The 27930-nt window shown below is 43.3% G+C and overlaps 6 non-coding genes across 6 annotated transcripts; all 6 read left to right on the forward strand.

The window, feature by feature from the left end:
* Positions 1 to 2986: 2986 nt before the first annotated feature.
* On the forward strand, positions 2987 to 3057 carry trnae-cuc. The gene has a single exon. It is a non-coding gene; the product is annotated as a tRNA-Glu (tRNA).
* Positions 3058 to 4733: 1676 nt separating this feature from the next.
* Positions 4734 to 4805, forward strand: trnae-cuc. Its single transcript has one exon. It is a non-coding gene; the product is annotated as a tRNA-Glu (tRNA).
* A 1673-nt stretch (positions 4806 to 6478) lies between these two features.
* trnae-cuc lies at positions 6479 to 6550 on the forward strand. The gene has a single exon. It is a non-coding gene; the product is annotated as a tRNA-Glu (tRNA).
* A 1671-nt stretch (positions 6551 to 8221) lies between these two features.
* Positions 8222 to 8293, forward strand: trnae-cuc. The gene has a single exon. It is a non-coding gene; the product is annotated as a tRNA-Glu (tRNA).
* A 2962-nt stretch (positions 8294 to 11255) lies between these two features.
* On the forward strand, positions 11256 to 11327 carry trnae-cuc. The gene has a single exon. It is a non-coding gene; the product is annotated as a tRNA-Glu (tRNA).
* A 1684-nt stretch (positions 11328 to 13011) lies between these two features.
* Positions 13012 to 13083, forward strand: trnae-cuc. Its single transcript has one exon. It is a non-coding gene; the product is annotated as a tRNA-Glu (tRNA).
* Positions 13084 to 27930: the final 14847 nt, after the last annotated feature.

The following is a 27930-nucleotide window of genomic DNA, read 5'->3' on the forward strand; positions in this document are numbered from 1 at the left end:
GTCAGGGAATCACGAGGTGTCATGATACGACTTGGCTCTCTCCGTACAGCTTTGGGACACGGTAAGTATCATTGGATTTACGACTGTGCAGTTCTTCTACATATGGCGCCTTGATGGACAAAGTGCCTGGGGTTCCAATCACAGTGAGGCAATGTGGTTTTAGCGCTGTGATGCGCTTGTGACCTCCCAAGATTTTTTCTCTGCCTGGCCTTTCTCCCACGGTACGATTCAGCACCTGACTAAAATCGCCCCCTGCAGTCAACATGGAGAGGAGTAAATACAGGCAAGAAGAAGATGGACGAATATAAGAGCGAAAGCCGTTTAACAAGGGACCTCCGTGAAACCCAAGCTTCTGCGGTTTGGCCCGAGTTTGACCGCGCATGAGCTTCTCGGCAAGCAGCCACGTTCACAACTGAAGGAGGGACAAAGCGAAAGAAATGCTTAAGTCTTGCAGCAGTTTTACGAGTTTGAAATACGTTGCTGGAAAAGCCCCGCGGAGCTGACAGAACGGTCGAGAAGGCAGAGGACCCTTAGAGAGAATGCATTGCTCGCCACTATACCACCCAATGCCTTGAGGGAACGGCGGCATTGTCAGCACAGGTGATGGCCAATTCACAGAACTTGCCATAAAGTTCACATATTAGGCTTGATGAAATCGGAATCCAACTATCCCGATTGTTTGTTGCCATCACTGCGTTGTTTCTAGTCCATCGCCTTCACCACTCGGGGCACAACTAACCCCCGCACGACACCGCCGCTTTCCAGGAGAAATGGACCTTTGCTGATGAGGCAGATGAGCGCGAATCAAGTCAAGAAAGAACAAGAATGTCGACATCACTAACCTTCCTTTAGCACCAAACAATATCTAGAGTCTTTGCACCTGTCATTTGAAAGTATTTTTGCCGTGTATCCAAGTGCCGAGGGCTTTGCTGTTTAGAGCGGACGTCTTTTAAAAATGGTCACATTCCGTGTGCATTACTGAATGTGTTTCAAAGACAATTTCATTAGCTATGGTGAACGGCATCTATCTGCCTTTTCACCATTTTAGACCGTTTGAGATCTCCTGCTGCATGTTCAAAGGGTCAACTAATTAGGACTTTAACAAACTCAGCAGTCCCACCCTCTGGAAACGATCCCCTATCATACCAGAGCCAAAGAAATCCCGCTCCTGAGAACTCAATCCCTATCGGCCAATTGTATTGACCTCAATAATCATGAAGTGCCTGGAAAAGCTGCTGCTGAACAGCAGTATGTCAGCTGTCAGTCCACAGTCCGCTCTCACCGCCGCGGCCTGGGTTCGATTCCCGGTCAGGGAATCACGAGGTGTCATGATACGACTTGGCTCTCTCCGTACAGCTTTTGGGACACGGTAAGTATCATTGGATTTACGACTGTGCAGTTCTTCTACATATGGCGCCTTGATGGACAAAGTGCCTGGGGTTCCAATCACAGTGAGGCAATGTGGTTTTAGCGCTGTGATGCGCTTGTGACCTCCCAAGATTTTTCTCTGCCTGCCTTTTCCCACGGTACGATTCAGCACCTGACTAAAATCGCCCCCTGCAGTCAACATGGAGAGGAGTAAATACAGGCAAGAAGAAGATGGACGAATAAAGAGCGAAAGCCGTTAACAAGGGACCTCCGTGAAACCCAAGCTTCTGCGGTTTGGCCCGAGTTTGACCGCGATGAGCTTCTCGGCAAGCAGCCACGTTCACAACTGAAGGAGGGACAAAGCGAAAGAAATTGCATTCAAGTCTTGCAGCAGTTTTTACGAGTTTGAAATACGTTGCTGGAAAAGCCCGCGGAGCTGACAGAACGGTCCGAGAAGGCAGAGGACCCCTTAGAGAGAATGCATTGCTCGCCACTATACCACCAATGCCTTGAGGGAACGGGCGGCATTGTCAGCACAGGTGATGGCCAATTCACAGAACTTGCCATAAAGTTCACATATTAGGCTTGATGAAATCGGAATCCAACTATCCCGATTGTTTGTTGCCATCACTGCGTTTGTTTCTAGTCCATCGCCTTCACCACTCGGGGCCACAACTAACCCCCGCACGACACCGCCTGCTTTTCCAGGAGAAATGGACCTTTGCTGATAAGGCAGATGATCGCGAATCAAGTCAAGAAAGAACAAAGAATGTCGACATCACTAACCTTCCTTTAGCACCAAACAATATAGAGTCTTTGCACCTTGTCATTTGAAAGTATTTTTGCCGTGTATCCAAGTGCGAGGGCTTGCTGTTTAGAGCGGACGTCTTTAAAAATGGTCACATTCCGTGTGCATTACTGAAATGTGTTTCAAAGACAATTTCATTAGCTATGGTGAACGGCATCTATCTGCCTTTTCACCATTTAGACCGCTTTGAGATCTCCTGCTGCACTGTTCAAAGGGTCAACTAATTTTAGGACTTTAACAAACTCAGCAGTTCCACCCTCTGGAAACGATCCCCTATCATACCAGAGCCAAAGAAATCCCGCTCCTGAGAACTCAATCCCTATCGGCCAATTGTATTGACCTCAATAATCATGAAGTGCCTGGAAAAGCTGCTGCTGAACAGCAGTATGTCAGCTGTCAGTCCACAGCTTGATCACTAGCACTTCGCCTACAAGGTCAAGAGGGGACCTGAGGATGTAGTGGCCTGTCTCCTTCATCCCTGCAACAACACCTGGAATCACCATGCAACTTTGTTTGAATCCTCTTCATCGACCTCAGGTCCGCATTCAACACCTCCAGCGTAATCACTTTTCATGCACTGGATATACAACTTCCTCGCTGACAGACCGCAGACTGTAAGAGTTGGCGCAGCAACATTTCCAACCATCAACACCAACACTGGGCCCGAGTGGCTGTTACACAGAAGAGCTAACAGAAATAAGCGGAATTGCGTGTTTATTAGAGAAGTCAGTTACTGAGACAAAAAAGGTAAACGTTAGAGAAGGTGACGATTTTTGATTCACTTGTGTGTCCTAGCTCCACCCCAAGGGCTCCCTGATGGTCTAGTGGCTAGGATTCGGCGCTCTCACCGCCGCGGCCGGGTTCGATTCCCGGTCAGGGAATCACGAGGTCATGATACGACTTGGCTTCTCCGTACAGCTTTTGGGACACGGTAAGTATCATTGGATTTACGACTGTGCAGTTCTTCTACATATGGCGCCTTGATGGACAAAGTGCCTGGGGTTCCAATCACAGTGAGGCAATGTGGTTTTAGCGCTGTGATGCGCTTGTGACCTCCCAAGATTTTTTCTCTGCCTGCCTTTCTCCCACGGTACGATTCAGCACCTGACTAAAATCGCCCCTGCAGTCAACATGGAGAGGAGTAAATACAGGCAAGAAGAAGATGGACGAATAAAGAGCGAAAGCCGTTTAACAAGGGACCTCCGTGAAACCCAAGCTTCTGCGGTTTGGCCCGAGTTTGACCGCGATGAGCTTCTCGGCAAGCAGCCACGTTCACAACTGAAGGAGGGACAAAGCGAAAGAAATTGCATTCAAGTCTTGCAGCAGTTTTTACGAGTTTGAAATACGTTGCTGGAAAAGCCCGCGGAGCTGACAGAACGGTCCGAGAAGGCAGAGGACCCCTTAGAGAGAATGCATTGCTCGCCACTATACCACCAATGCCTTGAGGGAACGGGCGGCATTGTCAGCACAGGTGATGGCCAATTCACAGAACTTGCCATAAAGTTCACATATTAGGCTTGATGAAATCGGAATCCAACTATCCCGATTGTTTGTTGCCATCACTGCGTTTGTTTTCTAGTCCATCGCCTTCACCACTCGGGGCCACAACTAACCCCCGCACGACACCGCCTGCTTTTCCAGGAGAAATGGACCTTTGCTGATAAGGCAGATGATCGCGAATCAAGTCAAGAAAGAACAAAGAATGTCGACATCACTAACCTTCCTTTAGCACCAAACAATATAGAGTCTTTGCACCTTGTCATTTGAAAGTATTTTTGCCGTGTATCCAAGTGCCGAGGGCTTTGCTGTTTAGAGCGGACGTCTTTTAAAAATGGTCACATTCCGTGTGCATTACTGAAATGTGTTTCAAAGACAATTTCATTAGCTATGGTGAACGGCATCTATCTGCCTTTTCACCATTTTAGACCGCTTTGAGATCTCCTGCTGCACTGTTCAAGGGTTCAACTAATTTTAGGACTTTAACAAACTCAGCAGTTCCCACCCTCTGGAAACGATCCCCTATCATACCAGAGCCAAAGAAATCCCGCTCCTGAGAACTCAATCCCTATCGGCCAATTGTATGACCTCAATAATCATGAAGTGCCTGGAAAAGCTGCTGCTGAACAGCAGTATGTCAGCTGTCAGTCCACAGCTTGATCACTAGCACTTCGCCTACAAGGTCAAGAGGGGACCTGAGGATGTAGTGGCCTGTCTCCTTCATCCCCTGCAACAACACCTGGAATCACCATGCAACTTTGTTTGAATCCTCTTCATCGACCTCAGGTCCGCATTCAACACCCTCCAGCGTAATCACTTTTCATGCACTGGATATACAACTTCCTCGCTGACAGACCGCAGACTGTAAGAGTTGGCGCAGCAACATTTCCAACCATCAACCCAACACTGGGCCCGAGTGGCTGTTACACAGAAGAGCTAACAGAAATAAGCGGAATTGCGTGTTTATTAGAGAAGTCAGTTACTGAGACAAAAAAGGTAAACGTTAGAGAAGGTGACGATTTTGATTCACTTGTGTGTCCTCCAGCTCCACCCCAAGGGCTCCCTGATGGTCTAGTGGCTAGGATTCGGCGCTCTCACCGCCGCGGCCCGGGTTCGATTCCCGGTCAGGGAATCACGAGGTGTCATGATACGACTTGGCTCTCTCCGTACAGCTTTTGGGACACGGTAAGTATCATTGGATTTACGACTGTGCAGTTCTTCTACATATGGCGCCTTGATGGACAAAGTGCCTGGGGTTCCAATCACAGTGAGGCAATGTGGTTTTAGCGCTGTGATGCGCTTGTGACCTCCCAAGATTTTTTCTCTGCCTGCCTTTCTCCCACGGTACGATTCAGCACCTGACTAAAATCGCCCCCTGCAGTCAACATGGAGAGGAGTAAATACAGGCAAGAAGAAGATGGACGAATAAAGAGCGAAAGCCGTTTAACAAGGGACCTCCGTGAAACCCAAGCTTCTGCGGTTTGGCCCGAGTTTGACCGCGATGAGCTTCTCGGCAAGCAGCCACGTTCACAACTGAAGGAGGGACAAAGCGAAAGAAATTGCATTCAAGTCTTGCAGCAGTTTTTACGAGTTTGAAATACGTTGCTGGAAAAGCCCGCGGAGCTGACAGAACGGTCCGAGAAGGCAGAGGACCCCTTAGAGAGAATGCATTGCTCGCCACTATACCACCAATGCCTTGAGGGAACGGGCGGCATTGTCAGCACAGGTGATGGCCAATTCACAGAACTTGCCATAAAGTTCACATATTAGGCTTGATGAAATCGGAATCCAACTATCCCGATTGTTTGTTGCCATCACTGCGTTTGTTTTCTAGTCCATCGCCTTCACCACTCGGGGCCACAACTAACCCCCGCACGACACCGCCTGCTTTTCCAGGAGAAATGGACCTTTGCTGATGAGGCAGATGAGCGCGAATCAAGTCAAGAAAGAACAAAGAATGTCGACATCACTAACCTTCCTTTAGCACCAAACAATATAGAGTCTTTGCACCTTGTCATTTGAAAGTATTTTTGCCGTGTATCCAAGTGCCGAGGGCTTTGCTGTTTAGAGCGGACGTCTTTTAAAAATGGTCACATTCCGTGTGCATTACTGAAATGTGTTTCAAAGACAATTTCATTAGCTATGGTGAACGGCATCTATCTGCCTTTTCACCATTTTAGACCGCTTTGAGATCTCCTGCTGCACTGTTCAAAGGGTTCAACTAATTTTAGGACTTTAACAAACTCAGCAGTTCCCACCCTCTGGAAACGATCCCCTATCATACCAGAGCCAAAGAAATCCCGCTCCTGAGAACTCAATCCCTATCGGCCAATTGTATTGACCTCAATAATCATGAAGTGCCTGGAAAAGCTGCTGCTGAACAGCAGTATGTCAGCTGTCAGTCCACAGCTTGATCACTAGCACTTCGCCTACAAGGTCAAGAGGGGACCTGAGGATGTAGTGGCCTGTCTCCTTCATCCCCTGCAACAACACCTGGAATCACCATGCAACTTTGTTTGAATCCTCTTCATCGACCTCAGGTCCGCATTCAACACCCTCCAGCGTAATCACTTTTCATGCACTGGATATACAACTTCCTCGCAGACTGTAAGAGTTGGCGCAGCAACATTTCCAACCAACAACACCAACACTGGGCCCGAGTGGCTGTTACACAGAAGAGCTAACAGAAATAAGCGGAATTGCGTGTTTATTAGAGAAGTCAGTTACTGAGACAAAAAAGGTAAACGTTAGAGAAGGTGACGATTTTTGATTCACTTGTGTGTCCTCCAGCTCCACCCCAAGGGCTCCCTGATGGTCTAGTGGCTAGGATTCGGCGCTCTCACCGCCGCGGCCCGGGTTCGATTCCCGGTCAGGGAATCACGAGGTGTCATGATACGACTTGGCTCTCTCCGTACAGCTTTTGGGACACGGTAAGTATCATTGGATTTACGACTGTGCAGTTCTTCTACATATGGCGCCTTGATGGACAAAGTGCCTGGGGTTCCAATCACAGTGAGGCAATGTGGTTTTAGCGCTGTGATGCGCTTGTGACCTCCCAAGATTTTTTCTCTGCCTGCCTTTCTCCCACGGTACGATTCAGCACCTGACTAAAATCGCCCCCTGCAGTCAACATGGAGAGGAGTAAATACAGGCAAGAAGAAGATGGACGAATAAAGAGCGAAAGCCGTTTAACAAGGGACCTCCGTGAAACCCAAGCTTCTGCGGTTTGGCCCGAGTTTGACCGCGATGAGCTTCTCGGCAAGCAGCCACGTTCACAACTGAAGGAGGGACAAAGCGAAAGAAATTGCATTCAAGTCTTGCAGCAGTTTTTACGAGTTTGAAATACGTTGCTGGAAAAGCCCGCGGAGCTGACAGAACGGTCGAGAAGGCAGAGGACCCCTTAGAGAGAATGCATTGCTCGCCACTATACCACCAATGCCTTGAGGGAACGGGCGGCATTGTCAGCACAGGTGATGGCCAATTCACAGAACTTGCCATAAAGTTCACATATTAGGCTTGATGAAATCGGAATCCAACTATCCCGATTGTTTGTTGCCATCACTGCGTTTGTTTTCTAGTCCATCGCCTTCACCACTCGGGGCCACAACTAACCCCCGCACGACACCGCCTGCTTTTCCAGGAGAAATGGACCTTTGCTGATGAGGCAGATGAGCGCGAATCAAGTCAAGAAAGAACAAAGAATGTCGACATCACTAACCTTCCTTTAGCACCAAACAATATAGAGTCTTTGCACCTTGTCATTTGAAAGTATTTTTGCCGTGTATCCAAGTGCCGAGGGCTTTGCTGTTTAGAGCGGACGTCTTTTAAAAATGGTCACATTCCGTGTGCATTACTGAAATGTGTTTCAAAGACAATTTCATTAGCTATGGTGAACGGCATCTATCTGCCTTTTCACCATTTTAGACCGCTTTGAGATCTCCTGCTGCACTGTTCAAAGGGTTCAACTAATTTTAGGACTTTAACAAACTCAGCAGTTCCCACCCTCTGGAAACGATCCCCTATCATACCAGAGCCAAAGAAATCCCGCTCCTGAGAACTCAATCCCTATCGGCCAATTGTATTGACCTCAATAATCATGAAGTGCCTGGAAAAGCTGCTGCTGAACAGCAGTATGTCAGCTGTCAGTCCACAGCTTGATCACTAGCACTTCGCCTACAAGGTCAAGAGGGGACCTGAGGATGTAGTGGCCTGTCTCCTTCATCCCCTGCAACAACACCTGGAATCACCATGCAACTTTGTTTGAATCCTCTTCATCGACCTCAGGTCCGCATTCAACACCCTCCAGCGTAATCACTTTTCATGCACTGGATATACAACTTCCTCGCAGACTGTAAGAGTTGGCGCAGCAACATTTCCAACCAACAACACCAACACTGGGCCCGAGTGGCTGTTACACAGAAGAGCTAACAGAAATAAGCGGAATTGCGTGTTTATTAGAGAAGTCAGTTACTGAGACAAAAAAGGTAAACGTTAGAGAAGGTGACGATTTTGATTCACTTGTGTGTCCTCCAGCTCCACCCCAAGGGCTCCCTGATGGTCTAGTGGCTAGGATTCGGCGCTCTCACCGCCGCGGCCCGGGTTCGATTCCCGGTCAGGGAATCACGAGGTGTCATGATACGACTTGGCTCTCTCCGTACAGCTTTTGGGACATGGTAAGTATCATTGGATTTACGACTGTGCAGTTCTTCTACATATGGCGCCTTGATGGACAAAGTGCCTGGGGTTCCAATCACAGTGAGGCAATGTGGTTTTAGCGCTGTGATGCGCTTGTGACCTCCCAAGATTTTTCTCTGCCTGCCTTTCTCCCACGGTACGATTCAGCACCTGACTAAAATCGCCCCCTGCAGTCAACATGGAGAGGAGTAAATACAGGCAAGAAGAAGATGGACGAATAAAGAGCGAAAGCCGTTTAACAAGGGACCTCCGTGAAACCCAAGCTTCTGCGGTTTGGCCCGAGTTTGACCGCGATGAGCTTCTCGGCAAGCAGCCACGTTCACAACTGAAGGAGGGACAAAGCGAAAGAAATTGCATTCAAGTCTTGCAGCAGTTTTTACGAGTTTGAAATACGTTGCTGGAAAAGCCCGCGGAGCTGACAGAACGGTCGAGAAGGCAGAGGACCCCTTAGAGAGAATGCATTGCTCGCCACTATACCACCAATGCCTTGAGGGAACGGGCGGCATTGTCAGCACAGGTGATGGCCAATTCACAGAACTTGCCATAAAGTTCACATATTAGGCTTGATGAAATCGGAATCCAACTATCCCGATTGTTTGTTGCCATCACTGCGTTTGTTTTCTAGTCCATCGCCTTCACCACTCGGGGCCACAACTAACCCCCGCACGACACCGCCTGCTTTTCCAGGAGAAATGGACCTTTGCTGATGAGGCAGATGAGCGCGAATCAAGTCAAGAAAGAACAAAGAATGTCGACATCACTAACCTTCCTTTAGCACCAAACAATATAGAGTCTTTGCACCTTGTCATTTGAAAGTATTTTTGCCGTGTATCCAAGTGCCGAGGGCTTTGCTGTTTAGAGCGGACGTCTTTTAAAAATGGTCACATTCCGTGTGCATTACTGAAATGTGTTTCAAAGACAATTTCATTAGCTATGGTGAACGGCATCTATCTGCCTTTTCACCATTTTAGACCGCTTTGAGATCTCCTGCTGCACTGTTCAAAGGGTTCAACTAATTTTAGGACTTTAACAAACTCAGCAGTTCCCACCCTCTGGAAACGATCCCCTATCATACCAGAGCCAAAGAAATCCCGCTCCTGAGAACTCAATCCCTATCGGCCAATTGTATTGACCTCAATAATCATGAAGTGCCTGGAAAAGCTGCTGCTGAACAGCAGTATGTCAGCTGTCAGTCCACAGCTTGATCACTAGCACTTCGCCTACAAGGTCAAGAGGGGACCTGAGGATGTAGTGGCCTGTCTCCTTCATCCCCTGCAACAACACCTGGAATCACCATGCAAGCAAACACCAACAAACACGATGGACAAAGTGCCTGGGGTTCCAATCACAGTGAGGCAATGTGGTTTTAGCGCTGTGATGCGCTTGTGACCTCCCAAGATTTTTTCTCTGCCTGCCTTTCTCCCACGGTACGATTCAGCACCTGACTAAAATCGCCCCCTGCAGTCAACATGGAGAGGAGTAAATACAGGCAAGAAGAAGATGGACGAATAAAGAGCGAAAGCCGTTTAACAAGGGACCTCCGTGAAACCCAAGCTTCTGCGGTTTGGCCCGAGTTTGACCGCGATGAGCTTCTCGGCAAGCAGCCACGTTCACAACTGAAGGAGGGACAAAGCGAAAGAAATTGCATTCAAGTCTTGCAGCAGTTTTTACGAGTTTGAAATACGTTGCTGGAAAAGCCCGCGGAGCTGACAGAACGGTCGGAGAAGGCAGAGGACCCCTTAGAGAGAATGCATTGCTCGCCACTATACCACCAATGCCTTGAGGGAACGGGCGGCATTGTCAGCACAGGTGATGGCCAATTCACAGAACTTGCCATAAAGTTCACATATTAGGCTTGATGAAATCGGAATCCAACTATCCCGATTGTTTGTTGCCATCACTGCGTTTGTTTTCTAGTCCATCGCCTTCACCACTCGGGGCCACAACTAACCCCCGCACGACACCGCCTGCTTTTCCAGGAGAAATGGACCTTTGCTGATGAGGCAGATGAGCGCGAATCAAGTCAAGAAAGAACAAAGAATGTCGACATCACTAACCTTCCTTTAGCACCAAACAATATAGAGTCTTTGCACCTTGTCATTTGAAAGTATTTTTGCCGTGTATCCAAGTGCCGAGGGCTTTGCTGTTTAGAGCGGACGTCTTTTAAAAATGGTCACATTCCGTGTGCATTACTGAAATGTGTTTCAAAGACAATTTCATTAGCTATGGTGAACGGCATCTATCTGCCTTTTCACCATTTTAGACCGCTTTGAGATCTCCTGCTGCACTGTTCAAAGGGTTCAACTAATTTTAGGACTTTAACAAACTCAGCAGTTCCCACCCTCTGGAAACGATCCCCTATCATACCAGAGCCAAAGAAATCCCGCTCCTGAGAACTCAATCCCTATCGGCCAATTGTATTGACCTCAATAATCATGAAGTGCCTGGAAAAGCTGCTGCTGAACAGCAGTATGTCAGCTGTCAGTCCACAGCTTGATCACTAGCACTTCGCCTACAAGGTCAAGAGGGGACCTGAGGATGTAGTGGCCTGTCTCCTTCATCCCCTGCAACAACACCTGGAATCACCATGCAACTTTGTTTGAATCCTCTTCATCGACCTCAGGTCCGCATTCAACACCCTCCAGCGTAATCACTTTTCATGCACTGGATATACAACTTCCTCGCAGACTGTAAGAGTTGGCGCAGCAACATTTCCAACCAACAACACCAACACTGGGCCCGAGTGGCTGTTACACAGAAGAGCTAACAGAAATAAGCGGAATTGCGTGTTTATTAGAGAAGTCAGTTACTGAGACAAAAAGGTAAACGTTAGAGAAGGTGACGATTTTTGATTCACTTGTGTGTCCTCCAGCTCCACCCCAAGGGCTCCCTGATGGTCTAGTGGCTAGGATTCGGCGCTCTCACCGCCGCGGCCCGGGTTCGATTCCCGGTCAGGGAATCACGAGGTGTCATGATACGACTTGGCTCTCTCCGTACAGCTTTTGGGACATGGTAAGTATCATTGGATTTACGACTGTGCAGTTCTTCTACATATGGCGCCTTGATGGACAAAGTGCCTGGGGTTCCAATCACAGTGAGGCAATGTGGTTTTAGCGCTGTGATGCGCTTGTGACCTCCCAAGATTTTTTCTCTGCCTGCCTTTCTCCCACGGTACGATTCAGCACCTGACTAAAATCGCCCCCTGCAGTCAACATGGAGAGGAGTAAATACAGGCAAGAAGAAGATGGACGAATAAAGAGCGAAAGCCGTTTAACAAGGGACCTCCGTGAAACCCAAGCTTCTGCGGTTTGGCCCGAGTTTGACCGCGATGAGCTTCTCGGCAAGCAGCCACGTTCACAACTGAAGGAGGGACAAAGCGAAAGAAATTGCATTCAAGTCTTGCAGCAGTTTTTACGAGTTTGAAATACGTTGCTGGAAAAGCCCGCGGAGCTGACAGAACGGTCCGAGAAGGCAGAGGACCCCTTAGAGAGAATGCATTGCTCGCCACTATACCACCAATGCCTTGAGGGAACGGGCGGCATTGTCAGCACAGGTGATGGCCAATTCACAGAACTTGCCATAAAGTTCACATATTAGGCTTGATGAAATCGGAATCCAACTATCCCGATTGTTTGTTGCCATCACTGCGTTTGTTTTCTAGTCCATCGCCTTCACCACTCGGGGCCACAACTAACCCCCGCACGACACCGCCTGCTTTTCCAGGAGAAATGGACCTTTGCTGATGAGGCAGATGAGCGCGAATCAAGTCAAGAAAGAACAAAGAATGTCGACATCACTAACCTTCCTTTAGCACCAAACAATATAGAGTCTTTGCACCTTGTCATTTGAAAGTATTTTTGCCGTGTATCCAAGTGCCGAGGGCTTTGCTGTTTAGAGCGGACGTCTTTTAAAAATGGTCACATTCCGTGTGCATTACTGAAATGTGTTTCAAAGACAATTTCATTAGCTATGGTGAACGGCATCTATCTGCCTTTTCACCATTTTAGACCGCTTTGAGATCTCCTGCTGCACTGTTCAAAGGGTTCAACTAATTTTAGGACTTTAACAAACTCAGCAGTTCCCACCCTCTGGAAACGATCCCCTATCATACCAGAGCCAAAGAAATCCCGCTCCTGAGAACTCAATCCCTATCGGCCAATTGTATTGACCTCAATAATCATGAAGTGCCTGGAAAAGCTGCTGCTGAACAGCAGTATGTCAGCTGTCAGTCCACAGCTTGATCACTAGCACTTCGCCTACAAGGTCAAGAGGGGACCTGAGGATGTAGTGGCCTGTCTCCTTCATCCCCTGCAACAACACCTGGAATCACCATGCAACTTTGTTTGAATCCTCTTCATCGACCTCAGGTCCGCATTCAACACCCTCCAGCGTAATCACTTTTCATGCACTGGATATACAACTTCCTCGCTGACAGACCGCAGACTGTAAGAGTTGGCGCAGCAACATTTCCAACCATCAACACCAACACTGGGCCCGAGTGGCTGTTACACAGAAGAGCTAACAGAAATAAGCAGAATTGCGTGTTTATTAGAGAAGTCAGTTACTGAGACAAAAAAGGTAAACGTTAGAGAAGGTGACGATTTTTGATTCACTTGTGTGTCCTCCAGCTCCACCCCAAGGGCTCCCTGATGGTCTAGTGGCTAGGATTCGGCGCTCTCACTGCCGCGGCCCGGGTTCGATTCCCGGTCAGGGAATCACGAGGTGTCATGATACGACTTGGCTCTCTCCGTACAGGTTTGGGACACGGTAAGTATCATTGGATTTACGACTGTGCAGTTCTTCTACATATGGCGCCTTATGGACAAAGTGCCTGGGGTTCCAATCACAGTGAGGCAATGTGGTTTTAGCTCTGTGATGCGCTTGTGACCTCCCAAGATTTTTTCTCTGCCTGCCTTTCTCCCACCATGCAAGTCAGTACCTGACTAAAATCGCCCCAATATGAAGAGGAATGAAGAGTAAAAAGACTAACTAAAGCAGTTTCTTTGGTTCGGCTAGAGTTTGAATGCGATCAGTTTCTCACAATTGTAGGTCTTGAATGTGGCCATCGTTTGGAAGTCATTCCCAAGTAAACTGCTTGGGAAGCAGCTATGCTCATCATTATATTACAAATGCCCTGAGGTACAACATCACAATTTTAGAATATGTGATAAACAAGTCATAGCACTTGACTAAACATACACCTGTCATGTAGAATTACATGTCCAGCAATCATATATCGAGGTATACTCAGAGCCTGTCCTTTGTGGTAATGCGCTACTGTCGCGGTGTGGGGGCCTGGAGCTGAGGACGGGAGTGTATGTCCCTTTGTGGACAATCACAATGTTCAGCTCGTCAGGAAAGTAAAACAACAAAAAACATATATGTGTGCATGATCGAATATGATTGGCTCCTGCAGGAATTCACCACTTTGCAGTTTCTACTAACAAGGCTCCTTACAAAGACAGGTGCACTGACACAGACAGGCTCTCCTCTTAACGTCTAATAATACATACGTGAGCCAGAGGATAACATTTTCTGCTTCATTAGCTGGTCATCCTGTTTGTCCAGTATTTAAAAATCAATTAGCCCTGCTCCCTTTGTTATTTGGGTCATGTGATTGTTCCAGCAATACGTATGTGGTGGCGGTGTTAACATAAATCTAATTAGGGAGGTCAGAATGTAACAATGAGCTGCAAGAACATTAGAGAGAAAAAAGGTTCCTCATCTTATCCATCAATCAGGGTTTTCTATTTCTGTCTCTCAGCCAATGAGATGCTCTGGCTGACTCAGCGTCTCACATAAGAGTGTTGGCACCAATCATACAGTAAATCTATCAATTTAATGAACACTGCTAGGTATGTGTGAGTGGGTGTGTGTCATTTCATGGATGTGATTGGGTTTTTTTCTTTCATATTTCCACTACAGCTTCAGTTCCTGAGCTATGTCAAATTCAAAACTACCAGGAAAACACACACAAAACTTCAGGTTTGTTTAAGTCTCAAACTGACTTATGTTTACATTTTTTTATCAGATTTGACTCTCTCTGTTGTCTCTTTTGTTCCTTTTTGCTGTGACATCAGTATTTATATGTCCAAAAAAGAACAAAGAATGTCGACATCAGTAACCTTCCTTTAGCACTAAATAATATAGAGTCTTTTTACCTTGTCATTTGAAAGTATTTTTGCTGTCTATACAAGTGCGAAGGGCTTTGCAATTTAGGGGATCAGATTAGGGGATCCTGAGCTGAAAACAACTTTCACAAATTATAGACACACTGATTGTTTGGATCTATGAACTCTGTGTTGCTGATTCCTTGTTCCTACAACTGACATGTATCTGCAGGATTTTGTATTGGTGAAACAGTTCTTTCTCCATTGTCTGCAACAAAAATATCCCACACTGATTTTACACAACATAAAATTCATTTCTTTAAAGACATTTATAAGTTGTTCAAACATATACATCTGCCTGCTGTAAAAGGATACCGAAAGAAGAATGAAACAATCTTCAAAATTGCGGAGGAATCCTTTAAACTTTAAACACACACTGGTTAAAGATGAAACAATCTATTTGATGTTCCATTACCTTCTCATTTGAGGCGAGGGACTCATTTATTCTTATCAGGAGAATGAGAGAGAAACAGGATATTGTGTATTAACTCCATCACTGTAATGATGTGGAGCTTTTATATAAAGTTTATGATGATACATCTGTGAAGACAGAAAGGGCGGAGTCTGTCTGAGACTGGGGGGCGATGTATGTTTGTTCATCAACACAAGAAGCCATGTGTCCAGTTTTTTCTTATTTTTCCACCTCAGATAGAAGTATTTCCTTCTTCATGGCCTACCTCCTTTTCTACTTCCCTACATCCTCCTTTCGTTTCTCACTTCGTCCTGTCTCATATTTACCTCCTTTCTTGCATATGTACTTACTTCCTTATTTCCTTGCATATCTCCTTTTTTCCGCAAATTCTCTAACTGCTCCTCTCCTCTTTTCTTTGTCCTCCTTTCCAAATACTTCTTACCTCCTCTTTTCCTTACTTACCTCCTTGTTTCCTAATTGTCTTCATTACTTTCTTGATTTTCTTTCTTACCTCATATTTTCCTCCTTTCCTTACCTACCTCTTTGTTTCCCTCTCTACTTCATCATTTCCCTTTGTACCTCCATTAATCCTCATCATCTCTCTTACCTTCTCCTTTTCCCTTTTCCTGCCTTATTTCATTATTTCCTTTCCCTGCCTCCTCTTTTTATGACACAGGAATATTTTTTGCTTGGTTGATTCTCAGACTTTCCCCCTCCTCCTCTGCACCATTCTCCCTTGCTCCACTCCTTCTGTCCAGATTAAAAATTAGACTTCCAGCAGATAAATGGATGGGTCTGAACAGATGGGTGGCCTAGTTTCAGCCTCTCTCCTCCTTCTATTGATCCCTCTGTCCCTCTATCAATAACCTATCATCTATCCATCAGTCTCTGTAAAACAGCAGGAGGAGGAGAAAGACACAAACTCAGTAAAGTACTCTGAAAATGCTGTAGATTTTTTTCTTTGTGGTTGATACTTTAAAGGAATATTATAGAAACTGTCTCTACTTGGAGTGACTTTTACATTGGCAAATGTTATTTAAGTGCTGCTGAAGCATGAAGCTTTCACTCCTTACTGCTTCAAAAACTTTTGACATGATGAAATTGGATTATTCAAAGAAGTTACCCTGAACTCCTCAGTGTGATGTCACAGCCAGAAAAACTAATGATATTCAGTATCTAACTTTTATATTTCAGTGTCTGAATCAGGTTTGTATACTGCTTGAAGGCTGCTTCAAGCAGTATAAAATATGTGCTATAGTATTGTTTTTTTGTACTAACAGGCATCACGTAAACTTCCCAGAGAAAAAGCAAACTGTGTTTTCAGTGATTAAATACTCATTTATACTCTTGTGTTTTCTGACATCCAGGAGCTGTTTCACCACTATCTGTGAATTGTTTCACTGTAATGTTTTGTGCAATGCATTGTGGAAAATTAATGTTCATCAACAGTACATTTAAAAACACTTGTTTTTGAAACATAGTGATAATGGAAAAGTTTAGGCCTGGTCTCTTTTTTTCTTTTTAGATTTCAGTCTTTTCTAAAACAAAAACCCAAAAAATGTTGTTTTATAAAACCTGTAAATGTAAATGCTCTAGTTTTCCAACCACTCAAAGCACCTTTACACTACATTGCATTCACCCACTCAAACAACTCCACTGGAGTCGTTCTTTTGACCCAGAAGTTGGGTTATATTAACTACAATTTTGGTTTTTTTTGACCCAACATTTGGGTCAGGTATTTAACCCAGAAGTTGGGTCAGAAAGAATAACCCAATTTTCTGGGTTGAAATAACCCAGAAATGAGTTGGTCTCTTTTTAACCCCAGGAGTTTTTAGTGTACACTATGAATTTTACTATCTTTGACAATAAAAAAAAAAAAGACATTTGTATTATTATGTAAATGCACACCAGGATCAGGACTATTTAAAAATAAATACTCATAAATGAAGCCTTAATTGATCAGAAACTGATGCTAGATTCCAACAGACAGACCAACCAGAAACCATTTTAATGTTTCCACTTCCTTTTCTTAGCAAAGAAGAAGGTAAGGTACAAGGAGTGTGTGTGTGTGTCAGCAGCAAGTAATCGGCTCAGCACAGAGCTCAGAGACCTGTCCTAGGGGATTGTGGGTATTTTCATATGTCAATTCACATTAGGTTCAACATGAGAGAGTTCAGCATGCACGCATGCACGCACACTTGTTTCTGTGTGTGTGTGTGTGTGTGTCATTTTCCAGATGTATGAATCATCCAGGTGTAGATTCAGCATTCATAAAGCCGAGAAATACACACACACACACACACACACACACACACACACACACACACACACACACCCCCCAAATCTAAAACTCTTCACTGTGACCACATCGGTCTCAGCAAGCTGTCAATCATCCAGTCCATACAGTGACTCCCTATACAGTCATTCATAGTAGTGATTAATGTTAACTATATTAACACGACTACACTGAATCCATACTAATGTGGGTCTATTTAAAACACTGTTTACTTACTGAAACTTAATGTTTTACTATTCGATTTTTAACATTAGTAACCACCTCGTCATGTGTGTCCCTGTGACGGAGCGGATCCGTCACTGAGTGCGGGTAGTACGCACGCGCACACACACATACGCGCACACTCGCTCCCCGCTCCCGTACAGCCTTAATTAAAACGTTCACAAACCTCACTATTATACATTTTTCTTCTACTGTTTTAGTAGCGCGATCAAGGGTGCAGACTTGATAGCTCTACTCTTCTTTAAGCATACATTTAAACAGACATCATAAACACTTACTGTTTCAAGGGGCATTGCAGGTTCACTCTGTTGTTTCCTGTTTGGCAAAACAGAAGCGTAACATTTCCCTCTTTTAAATAGGATTTTTCTCGCGCGCTTTCCTGATCACGTGAACAACACAATTATGTTTTTTGGTTGAATAATAATTTGTGATGCAAATAACTGTTTCAGAGGGAGGAAAATGTCTGTAGTTTGTAAAATGTGTTTAATGCTTTGTGTGTAAATAATTGTTAAGCCTAGTGGGAGGGGCTATTGACTTTAAAAGTGGTAGCTTTGGGCCTGTGGAGGCAGTCTGGGCCTGGTTACAGAGGAGGGAACTAGTGAGCTGTATTTTTGTGGGGGGAGAAAAATGAGTCATTGAATATCTCCTTTTGGAACTTTATTATTGAGAAAATGTTCAAGTGTTATGAGTTTTGTTTTCTTTATTAATTTTTTTTTCTTTCTCACTGTTTGCACTTTGGAGGTTGGCATAATAAAAATCACATCACCATTTTTCAACTAAGCCTGGGTTTTCCTAATTTTTGAGGAGTTTCGAAGAGAGCCCCGCTAAAGTCCCTTCTTCCTCATTTTAGCATCTCCTCCTTTCCTCCTTTCCTTAACCTTTTCCTGTTCTTCTTATTTCTTGTTTCCTTCATTACCTACTCTTGTTTCGTTTCCTCATTTCCTTCCTCCTACATTTTTTCTCCTGTAGGACCCAGGAACATCTTCTTTTTCTTCTGACAAACTTAGGTAAGAGTAACTGAGGACAGGGTGGACTAAACTAAGATTGAGACAACTGTCGGTTCAGAAAACAATAAAGAGGATAAAATAAATAGTGGTAACATAAACACAAGTCAGTTCATTATAAAATATGATTATCAGACTGTCATTTTACAAAAGGTTTCCAGGCATAACACCCTAGTTTATCCAGTGGTTAACTGAGGGTAGCCACACAAACTGGGGAAATTAACAATAAGACATGATGCTTAGACATTAGCTGGTACTATTTGCTGATGCCACTGGTAACTGCTGCTGATGACAGGACCAGCTACCTTGGACAGCTCCCAGCTACTACCTGCAGAATCAGGACCTTGGAGAGCGCCCCTGTGTGCAGTCCTGAATGAGAATGACATTGTCTTTTAAATGACTAAACTTGTCTTGTATTACACTCATTTTTCTTCCTTGTCAAAACCTGGGGCCTACATTACCCATGATGCAACCCAGCCACACACAGTTGGGTGTGAGATTTGTGTGTGCTAAGGCCTTTTCACACATTTTCAATGAGAGGCGAGCGTGTAGGAAGGGAGGCGTGGGCATTGCGACAGGTGTAGCGACAAGCGAAAGTTGAATTGACTTGAACTATTTGTAGCGACAGTTACCGGGACATTAACAGGAGGGCGTGCATGGCTAGATATATCAGCTATATGAATATGAATAATATATATAATATAGCCTAACTATTACTTAGCCTATATTTTTACTTTAAGCTAGGCTGTGAAGGAATAAGCCGTTTACTCATGGAGCGATTGTCTCTGTGTCTATTCACATGAATAGAGCAGAACGACCCCGCGGGGCAAGGCGACTACGCAGGCGGAGTGTCGCTTCCCGTGTGAAAAGGCCTTTATGCTAATAACGGCTAATGTAGCCTGTAACTAGCAGCAGAGACGAGCATCAGACTACAGAGGTCTGGTAAGCTCACTTCTTCATAACTCCAATTTTTCAAACTTGAAAGACATATGGTTCACATTTAGCCTATTGTTGATTTAACCAGCCCTATTTCAAGGAAGATTACTGTGTTAAAACATCACAGGGGTCTGCATGAATGTGTTGTTTAAGGTACTGGTGAGACGATGAAATACAATCCAGGAAGTCCAGTTAGAGGAACAGGTCAATGACTTTGAAGGCTTTTTGTCAAAACACTGCACAGCGGTTTGTAATATTCTGACACAGGATTTTACACCTCTGGAAATTTATCAAGGCGATTATATGTTTTGTTGTGAAGATCGAGAGGTAAACAGTAGAAGTACAGTGTTAAGCCAGATTCAACGTTTTTGCAGACAACAATGCATATATTTTGTCATATTTTGTGGTACACCTCTGTGCCAAGGCAACATATAATAAATCTTTGTACTTTGGTCCCAATGTTTTCAACAGAAAAATATTTTAAGAACAAACAGCTAAAACAATATTTTCTGGTTTGCGTTTGTGGTCTCAGTTTGACATTTCAATACTAAGCAAAGTCATGTTTTCAAAAGTCCTATATGAAAGAAATTACTTATTAACTGTGTATGCATTATACTAAAACTACTTTTAAATTTGAGTGGACGAATGTTTAGACTTACAGACTAAGGACATCTTTGGAGAGTGGGGACAGTCTGCTCCTTATATCCATATAAGGGATGTTTCAGGTTAGAATTAGGGTTAGGTTAAGGTTGGTGTATGGGGTAAGTAATACACTATGTCAATTAATGTGTGTATGAATATCCTATAATGATACCCATAGCCTTCACATTCTGAATTTCCGTCTACCCTTGCTGTGAAATGATTTTTAGCATAGTTGGCTAGTTTTTGATCAAAACATAATCATAACAAACGTGTAAAGCTGTCCTTATTTACAACAACAACTCTGTCACTTTAAATATAATAAATAAATAAATAAATTTTATACAGATTTAAATATTATTATTATTATTATTATTGTTATTATTATTAGTAGTAGTATTTGAATCTTTTTCTGTAGTTGTCAGTTTTTTGTATAAAAGCAGTTTTCTATTACTTTGATATATATAAGCAGAGCAAAACAGAGATACAATCAATTTATATAAGCTATGAACTAAAAATGATCAAAATTCAAAACTATAAAGTTGACAATCTTAAATTATTTGATTTAAAATGACTAAAATTGTTACTGGGAGAATTCCTGAAATTGATTGTGACACGATTCGCTAGAGAGTAGACATCTCACGCTACAGAAAAACTCAGTCTGCTCACTGTAATACAGTGTTGTTGTACAGAGTGATGCTTCTTTTACCTCACAAACAATCTTTGGCTGACGGTCTGCTAAACATGAAAAACTGCTACCTGAATGTTCTCTATGATCTGAGAAGGAGAAGAAAGAGCTCAGATTTGTTACAGTTGGAGGTTTGGAAGTTTGACAACTCTCTGGTGTCAGAACAGAGTCAGTCACAAGTGCAAACAAATCAAATTCTTTTTAACACTCACACACTCTAATTTTCACTCTCATGTGCAGTGAAATGTTCCCACTGTAGACTGTGCTGCAACACAAGACTGAGGTGACAAAACACAGCAGAATTCAGTAAGGAATGGATATGATTTGCTTATAACAACCTTTCCAACAGTTTTTTCACACATCACTGCTTCTTCTATCTATCTTTATATGGCAGTATTTAGTGAGCATGTCTACGTGTCGTCCACTCTGCTGTCCGTCAGGTGTCAATATTGTGTTTGTGTGTCGGATTCATCACATTAACATGCAGAGCACATTCACCGTTCATGATTCTGAGGTGGAGCTATCGTGCCAGCGGGTGTGTTTCATTACATCATCACCTCACATCTGCAGGCATGAAACCCATCAGCAGGGGATCGCAGGCACTCTGCAGGCTGTGTGCTGATTGGACTGTCATTAATATGTGATGTTCAAACCTCCACGTTTAGATTTTCATGTCAGACTGTTGCTTCTTCAGCTCAGTCTAAAGGGAAAAAATACAAGTGTTGTAGAGCAAAAACAGGGTACAAGGTAGTTTATTTATCATTATACAACACAAGGCTGTAGAACAAAAAAAATAATTAATCAAAATATGGTAACATATAAAAGAAATAAAACAATGAATACCATTGTATACTGTACAGTATACAATATATAATACTATATATTTATATACATGTATACACCCAGAACATTACGCAGAGCATTTCTGATTTTGCACCTCAGGTGAATGTGAAATAGCAACAACAAGTTTCATCTTCTCATAAAAAAGTCTGACATTTGGGAAACAGAGTCCATCTTGAATGTGTCTGAGCACCAAGCATCATCGATGTAGAACAAAGAGTCCACCTCTCATCTTGCCAGAGTCTTGCACTCTGTCAGCATGGAACAAGGTCCGCCTGGCGAGTGCTTGATCGAGGATGATGATGGGAGAGGTATCTGTAAAGATGAGGGCACACAACAGTCTCTGATTTCCATTGCTCAGCCCATTCTGTCTAGACCAGAAATTTGTGAGCAGCATACAACTTTTACATCACAACATGAAGCTTTAGATGAATCTAAAACATGCAGTTTTTCAAACTCAGCACCAACAAAAAGAAACATCCCTTTTTCCAGGACATTGTATAATAATATCTATATAATATAAAGATAATTATGTAAAAATCCAAATGATCTTTATTGTAAAGGGTGTAAACAATGTTTTTCATGCTTGTACAATGAACCATAAACAATCAATAAATATGCACCTGTGGAATTGTTCTTTAGACCCTAACAGCATACACACTGTTAGGGTCACAAAACACGTCTTTCAACTGAAACTCATTACAAACACATTACATCAGTCCTGGCCTCATTCCACTGGCTCCTGGTCCATTTTAGAATAAGATCTTATTGTTTGTTTTTAAATTACTAAATGGGTTGGCACCTCACTATATCTCAGACCTCTTACAAATTCACACCCCCTCAAGGTACCTAAGGTCCACTAATCAACTCCGGCTGGTCGATCTAAACTATGGAATGAGCTGCCTCCACAGGTCAAAATGGCCCCCACCCTTGAATCTTGTCTGAAAACTCACTTTTATTCCCTGGCTTTTAACCTGAGCATGAGAGCTGTGTGGTCTTCTGTTGTTGCCCTTCGATTGTTTCTGAACCATTTGTTTGGGTGTTGCCTTTGTGTTTTATGTTTTATTCCTTGTGCAGCACTTTGTATATGGTCACAGGTCACAGTTCTAAAAACTAAGAACACTAAAGAGACCTCTCTACTGATTCTGAAAAACACAAAAGAAAGATGCACAGGGTCCCTGCTCATCTGCGTGAACGTGAGGCACGCTGCAAGGAGGCATGAAGACTGCCAATGTTGCCAGGGCAAATTGCAATTTCTCTACTGTGAGATGCCAAAGAAAGCACTACAGGGAGACAGGAAGGACAGCTGATTGTCCTCACAGTGGCAGACCACATGTAACAACACCTGCATGGACCACAGAGTCGCACCAGATACTGATTGTTACTATTGATTTTGAGCCCTCCTTTGTTCAGGGACACATTTTTAAAATTTCTCACAGTTACTCACATGTCTTTGTTCCGTTTATGTCTTAGTTGTTGAATCTTTTTATGTTCATACAAGTATTGACACATCTTAACTTTGCTGAAAGTAAAAGCCTTTGTTAGTGAGAGGAAGTTTCTTTTTTTGCTGAGTATTTTGTTCTGTAAACTTGGAAACAAGAAAAAAAAACATAGAAAGGCACTTCATTTCACTGCAATCACGCCGCCTCTTACATTTGCATCAGGAATCAGTGGTGTCACAAAACTGGAAGACATGTAGAAGATGTAACTAAGTAAGTATTATACACAAGTGCAATATTTAAGCCCTTGGATTTTACTTTAGCTCAGCCAGGCACACTTACATCAAAGAGCTAACATTTTAAATCAAATGTTTATATGGTTAGATTTGGCAGAAAAGGCTCTGCTCTTCAAACAATCTGAGCAGCAACAAAGATTCTTCTGAAAAATGAACTCTCCTTTAAGAAACACAGATACAGACATTAAATCTTCGTTAAACAAACAATAAATTCCAAAGCTTAGGACATCAGGAGGAGGGAGCTCCAGGATATCAGAAGAGTCAGGTCAGAGTAGCTGCACTGCACACCTGCATGAATGAAGCAGCTGATGCCAATTAGACAATGCAAGCACAACTGAAGTGTCACTGTCCATTAATGTTTATATTTGTTCTCCACTGCACTTCAGAGGGAAATATTGTACTTTACCCCACTGCTTGGCTACTACGGTGTAGTTAAATATGATTTGATTGGCAGTGACATCTTCCTGGTAAAATAAGCCTATAATCCAACAGTCTGTGTAGTAGTTTTGAGGTACTTTAAAGTTCTGATATGACACATTTAATATGTCATATTAAAAGTTATTATTGGATGGGTTATAATTTCAACAGGGATTTGAAAACTGGAAATGTCATAGAGATTTGCCAACTGATATCCAAAGACAGACATCTGACTGATTTCACAATCTAGTACAACCCCAGAGCTAATAACGATCGGATATTTCTTTGTATATGCCTCCATGTGCAACATGAGTCCTAAAAGTACTGAATAATTACTAAATTGACGTATAATTTTCAAACATGTTTTGACATATACCAACAGATAACAGAACAGTTAGCGCAAAGACACAGGACAGAACTTTTCATTTATTTGTCTGGGTCTTGACAGTGATTTACCTGTATTTTTGGACATAATGTGGTATATAACCTATTTTTGTTACTGATGATGTTCAGGGTGTCTCTTTTGCCTTTCCTAGAAAATTATATAAACTGTTTAATGTAAATTATAGTGTGCTGGTGTTCAGCTTGCAGTCTCTCTCTCTCTGTGTGCAGCAGTATAATACATCCTCTGTCACGGCTGCCTGCAGGTCATCTCCCTCCAACCTCTCATTCTTCTTCTCTTCCTCCCAGCAGGAGGTGTATTGTTGAGTTCAGTCGGTAGAAACCACAGCAGCAGCATCCCTTTGATCCTCCTCTGAGTCAACCAGATGGGGTGATTCTTTTTTCTGTATTTTATCACAATCATAGCCTGTGTCTGTCCTGCTGAGGGCAGTGATGAACACACTGAAGCACAGTGATGCAACATCCTCTGGATGATCACTGATCATGTGCCACACAAAGCGTACACCACAGGGAGCCAACCAATCACGACAACCTCAACTGCCACCACCCCACTGACTGAGGGATTCTTGCTGAAAAAGTCAAGATGTCAGTTTGAATGGAACCTGTTTCTTTTTTGGAGACTGCTATTTTTCTTACTTACTGTGCCTAGTTCCCTGCTCAAATGAGCCATTCGAACAAAATAAACCCAAGTACTAAAGCCAGGGTGAGGGCTAAACATAGGGAATAAACTTAGAAACAAACATTAAGAACTGAACTTAAGGACTAAAGGTAGGAACTAAACTCAGAAACTAAACTCATGGGCTAAACACAGGAGGGAATTAGGAAACTAAACTCAGAAACTACACTACACTAAACTTAGGCTCTGTTTGAAACAGTAGGCAGTTGCCTCACTGTCTCATTACCGTAATATACAGCTGCCTCAGAAGGCATTACTTTTGAGTGAAGGCATCTTTATGAACTTTAAATCTCATGATACACGGAGCAACTTTTAGCGCAATGGTGCTGGGCAATGTTGCTGTCAATGGTAATGAGTGAAGATTACTACTGTAATCCCCTTCCCCCATCACTCCGCCACCCTCCCCACACCACCGCTATCCGTTCAAAACATAAATGGACTTGCCACCAGCAAGATTGCCCAGCAAGATTGCTCAAAAAGTTGCCCCGTGTATCATCAGCTTTAGGGCAGCATTTACAGCAACGTGTGATGTCAGCATTGGAGATAGTACAGTCTAAATTTAAAAAAAAACTAAAGAGGGCTAAAGCTAGGTGATGAACTTTAATCCAGGAAGTAAAGTCAGGAAAAAAGACAACTGAAGGAACTAAGAACTAAATTTAGTGAGGTAGAATTTCTCATTCTCTCCACATGCAGTACAGAGAAGATCAAAATTGCATTCCTTCAGTGCCACGGTGTACACAATAAGAACAAACAAAAAAAGACTAAAGCAAATTAAGTGCAAAAAGGATAATGAAACAAAACTAAACTCAGGAAGTAAACTTGGGGATCTAACTCAGACACTAACCTAATGTAGTAAACTTAGAGGTTAAAATAAGGCTCCACCTCAGTGTCTGAACGTGGGACCTTAACACAGGAACAAAATTTGAGAATAAAACTCAGGAACTAAATTCAGTCTACAAGGCACACTCATATTTGCCTCATCTCAAAAACCACAAAATGAATAAAATTAAACAGATAATAGATTAAAATGAGATTTTAAATGCGCAGGTTTAGATATGAAGATATAATTAATCCATCCCTACTCCTCGACTTAAAACTAACTTTTCGACCCCTTAAGTTTTAAGTTTTCACAGGTGAATTTTTCATAAGCTGCTCTTCTCCTCTGCTGGTCGACCTTGGCTCTCCTCCTCCTTGTTCTTCTTCTTCATCTTCTTTTTTCTCCTGCGATTATCTCATGGATCAGCGTAATTACAGCTCATTCATCTTTTCTGCCAGAACTCAAGGACGACACACACACACACACACACACACACACACACACACACACACACACACACACACACACACACACACACAAAGCTCATTTCTCCTTGTTACAGAAAGTTAATTTGGGGAAATACTCCTTTAATTATGATTCATATCTAGGTCATTCATAACCATCACCAGTTTCAGACACTGTGAGTGTGTGTGTGTGTAATAATATTAGCATAGAAGTTGCCTGTTGTCTGGGCAACCAATGCCGAGGGAATTTATCTGTTCTGATGAAGACTTCCTATTTAAACCTCAATTTTCTTCATTTAATTTCATGTGTTCCTTCGATTTAACTTGATTTAAAATGAAATGTAGATTTTATCTAGCTTATTGTTATAGTGTTAATCATATTTTAAAAAAGTTAAGAGATTTATCATGTTGTGTCTTGCTGGAATCGAACCTGTGACACTGTAGTCAAATGAACAAATAGAATATAATAGAATCTGACCAATATTGTGATTTTCAAAGCCACGTTGGAGTGTTTTTGAAATCAGGATGATGTGTGCGTCGGCTGGTTACCCATCTATCACATTACTGTGGCAGCGGAGCATCCATCATCACAGGGAGGCGTACAAGAGCAGAGAAAAGCAATGAGAGATTTGACAAACAAGAGTAGTGATAACAAGAGAGAGGAGCGGAAAGGAGAGATGAGAAGAATCTAAGAGAACAAATAAGAGGATAAGAATCTAAAACATGAGGTGAGGGGAGGGGAGAGGAGGAGGGAAGAAACGAGGAGAGGAGAAAATTCTAAGAGATGAGCTGATGGGAGAGGAAGGGAGAGGAGTGGAGGAGGGAAGAAACTAAGAGAAGAGATAAGGGGTGAGGAGAGAAGAATCTAAGAAATAAGATGGGGGGAGGGGTAGAAACTAAGACAGGAAAGGTGAGGAAAGGAGATGAGGAAGGAAGAAATTAAGAGAAGAGATAAAGGGTGAGGAGAGGAGAGAAGAATCTGAGAGATGAGGGAGGGGTAGAAACTGGGAGGAAAGGAGAGGTGAGGAAAGGAGATGAGGAAGGAAGAAATTAAGAGAAGACATAAAGGGTGAGGAGAGGAGAGAAGAATCAGAGATGAGGGAGGTGTAGAAACTGAGAGGAAAGGAGAGGTGAGGAAAGGAGATAAGGAAGGAAGAAATTAAGAAAAGAGATAACGGGTGAGGAGAAGAGAAAAGAATCTAAGAGATAAGATGGGGAGGGGTTGAAACTAAGAGAGGAAAGGTGAGGAAAGGAGATGAAGAAGGAAGAAATTATGGGAGGAGAGGTGAGGAGAGGAAAGGGGGGGGGGGGGGGTTGGCAAAGAATAAGAAAGATGAAGGGAAGGGAAAGAAAGGAGGAGAAAAGAAGAGGAACAGAAAACAGAGAGAAAGATTAGAAATGAAATGGAGCAGTGGAGTCTTACTGTCACCGAGGAAAGCAGAGAGCAGAATAATTCAGTTTTGCTGAAGTCAAGGTGAACTTGTAAATTGTGTTGTAATTCCCAAAACTATCCCACACACACACACACACACACACACACACACACACACACACACACACACACTCAGCAGCTGACGAAGGAGGTGAATGTAAAATCCTCAGAGAGGGAAAAATGACAAGAAAAGGCAAGAAAGGTGGCGAGAAAGAACATAAAAAAGGTTTGTATCCCGTGGAGATGCAGTAAGTGTGTATGTGTTTCTTCTAGTTTATTTCTGTGCATAAAAACAGCTGATTCCACTTCTTCCTCTCTGTAGGTTTAAAATATAGTCTATTCTTTTATTCTGTCTGAAACCGATCGAGTCGAGTCAGAATCAGCTTTATTTGCCAGGTAATGTGCACACATA

This window comes from Micropterus salmoides, unplaced genomic scaffold (assembly GCF_014851395.1).
Source record: "Micropterus salmoides isolate LMB-PRFRI ecotype aquatic unplaced genomic scaffold, ASM1485139v1 Ms_hic_scaffold_9, whole genome shotgun sequence".
In the NCBI taxonomy this organism is placed as follows: domain Eukaryota; kingdom Metazoa; phylum Chordata; class Actinopteri; order Centrarchiformes; family Centrarchidae; genus Micropterus; species Micropterus salmoides.